Source organism: Taudactylus pleione, unplaced genomic scaffold (assembly GCF_031769625.1).
Source record: "Taudactylus pleione unplaced genomic scaffold, aTauple2 ptg000967l, whole genome shotgun sequence".
Taxonomy (NCBI): Eukaryota; Metazoa; Chordata; class Amphibia; order Anura; family Myobatrachidae; genus Taudactylus; species Taudactylus pleione.
In genome coordinates, this window is record NW_028285368.1 from 11340001 (window position 1) to 11342500 (window position 2500).

Below are 2500 nucleotides of genomic sequence, written 5' to 3' on the forward strand. Positions count from 1 at the left end.
TCTTTTACTTCTTAACTCAAGTAAATTCAATGAAAAGTTGAAAAATTAAATGTAAAATCTAATAGAAAAGAATGTTTTGGCAGTAGAAAATTACCTACAGCTCCTGGTATTCCCAGGTGGTCTCCCATCCAAGTGCTAACCAGGCCCAACACTGCATAGTTTCCAAGATCAGACGAGATTGGGCATGTCCACTGTGGTTGGGCTGTAGGTACTCAAAAACATTAACTTTAGACCTCTATTACTTCTTAACTCAAATAAATTCATTGATAATTTGAAAAAATTAAATGTAAAATGTAATAGAAATGAATGTTATGGCAGTATAAAATTACCTACAGCACCTGGTGTTCCCAGGTGGTCTCCCATCCAAGTACTAACCAGGCCCAACACTGCATAGCTTCCAAGATCAGACGAGATTGGGCATGTCCAGTGCGGTTTGACTGTATGTGCTCAAAAACATTAACTTTAGACATCTTTTACTTTTTAACTCAAGTAAATTCATTGATAAGTTGAAAAAATGTAATGTAAAATGTAATAGAAAAGAATGTTATGGCTAAATAAAATTACTTACAGCACCTGGTATTCCCAGGTGGTCTCACGTCCAAGTACTAACCAGGCCCAACACTGCATAGCTTCCAAGATCAGACAAGATTGGGCATGTCCAGTGTGGTTTGGCTGTAGGTGCTCAAAACCATTAACTTTAGACCTCTTTTACTTCTTAACTCAAGTAAATTCATTGATAAGTTGAAAAAATGTAATGTAAAATGTAATAGAAAAGAATGTTATGGCTATATAAAATTACCTACAGCACCTGGTATTCCCAGGTGGTCTCCAGTCCAAGTACTAACCAGGCCCAACACTGCATAGCTTCCAAGATCAGACGATATTGGGCATGTCCAGTGTGGTTTTGCTGTAGGTGCTTAAAAGCATTAACTTTAGACCTCTATTACGTCTTAACTCAAGTAAATTCATTGATAAGTTGAAAAAATTAAATGTAAAAAGTAATAGAAAAGACTGTTATGGCAGTATAAAATTACCTACAGCACCTGTGATTCCTAGGAGGTCTCCCATCCAAGTACTAACCAGGCCCAACACTGCATAGCTTCCAAGATCAGATGAGATTGGGCATGTCCAGTGTGGTTTGACTGTAGGTGCTCAAAAACATTAACTTTAGACATCTTTTACTTCTTAACTCAAGTAAATTCATTGATAAGTTGAAAAAATTAAATGTAAAATTTAATAGAAAAGAATGTTATTGCAGTATAAAATTACCTACAGCACCTGGTATTCCCAGATTGTCTACCATTCAAGTACTAACCAGGCCCAACACTGCATAGCTTCCAAGATCAGACGAGATTGGGCATGTCCAGTGTGGTTTGGCTTTAGGCACTCAAAAACATTAACTTTAGACCTCTTTTACTTCTTAACTCAAGTAAATTCATTGATAAGTTGAAAAAATGTAATGTAAAATGTAATAGAAAAGAATGTTATGGCTATATAAAATAACCTACAGCACCTGGTATTCCCAGGTGGTCTCCCGTCCAAGTACTAACCAGGCCCAACACTGCATAGCTTCCAAGATCAGACGAGATTGGGCATGTCCAGTGTGGTTTGGCTGTAGGTGCTCAAAAGCATTAACTTTAGACCTCTATTACTTCTTAACTCAAGTAAATTCATTGATAAGTTGAAAAAATTAAATGTAAAATGTAATAGAAAAGACTGTTATGGCAGTATAAAATTACCTACAGCACCTGGGATTCCTAGGTGGTTTCCCATCCAAGTATTAACCAGGCCTAAACACTGCATAGCTTCCAAGATCAGACGAGATTGGGCATGTCCAGAGTGGTTTGGCTGTATGTGTTCAAAAACATTAACTTTAGACCTCTTTTACTTCTTTACTCAAGTAAATTCATTGATAAGTTGAAAAAATTAAATGTAAAATGTAATAGAAAAGAATATTATGGCTGCATAAAACTACCTACAGCACCTGGTATTCCCAGGTGGTCTCCCATCCAAGTACTTACCAGGCCCAACACTGCATAGCTACCAAGATCAGACGAGATTGGTTATGTCCAGTGTGGACTGGCTGTAGGTGCTCAAAAGCATTAACTTTAGACCTCTATTACTTCTTAACTCAAGGAAATTCATTGATAAGTTGAAAAAATTAAATGTAAAATGTAATAGAAAAGAATGTTATGGCAGTATAAAATTACCTACAGCATCTGGTATTCCCAGGTGGTCTCCCATCCAAGTACTTACCAGGCCCAACACTACATAGCTTCCAAGATCAGACGAGATTGGGCATGTCCAGAGTGGTTTGGATGTAAGTGCTCAAAAATATTAACTTTAGACCTCTATTACTTCTTAACTCAAGTAAATTCAATGATAAGTTGAAAAAATTAAATGTAAAATGTAATAGAAAAGAATGTTATGGCAGTATAAAATTACCTACAGCACCTGGTATTCCTAGGTGTTCTCCCATCCAAGTACTAACCAGGCCCAA

At 36.7% G+C, this 2500-nt stretch overlaps 10 pseudogenes; all 10 read right to left on the bottom strand.

Annotated features, from left to right (window-relative positions):
- Nucleotides 1–91: 91 nt before the first annotated feature.
- On the bottom strand, nucleotides 92–210 carry LOC148465582 (5S ribosomal RNA; annotated as a pseudogene).
- Nucleotides 211–326: 116 nt separating this feature from the next.
- LOC148465583 (5S ribosomal RNA) lies at nucleotides 327–445 on the bottom strand (annotated as a pseudogene).
- A 116-nt stretch (nucleotides 446–561) lies between these two features.
- LOC148465584 (5S ribosomal RNA) lies at nucleotides 562–680 on the bottom strand (annotated as a pseudogene).
- Nucleotides 681–796: 116 nt separating this feature from the next.
- Nucleotides 797–915, bottom strand: LOC148465585 (5S ribosomal RNA; annotated as a pseudogene).
- A 116-nt stretch (nucleotides 916–1031) lies between these two features.
- On the bottom strand, nucleotides 1032–1150 carry LOC148465586 (5S ribosomal RNA; annotated as a pseudogene).
- A 116-nt stretch (nucleotides 1151–1266) lies between these two features.
- Nucleotides 1267–1385, bottom strand: LOC148465587 (5S ribosomal RNA; annotated as a pseudogene).
- A 116-nt stretch (nucleotides 1386–1501) lies between these two features.
- Nucleotides 1502–1620, bottom strand: LOC148465588 (5S ribosomal RNA; annotated as a pseudogene).
- A 352-nt stretch (nucleotides 1621–1972) lies between these two features.
- Nucleotides 1973–2091, bottom strand: LOC148465589 (5S ribosomal RNA; annotated as a pseudogene).
- Nucleotides 2092–2207: 116 nt separating this feature from the next.
- Nucleotides 2208–2326, bottom strand: LOC148465590 (5S ribosomal RNA; annotated as a pseudogene).
- A 116-nt stretch (nucleotides 2327–2442) lies between these two features.
- Nucleotides 2443–2500, bottom strand: part of LOC148465591 (5S ribosomal RNA) — a 119-nt pseudogene continuing 61 nt past the window's right edge.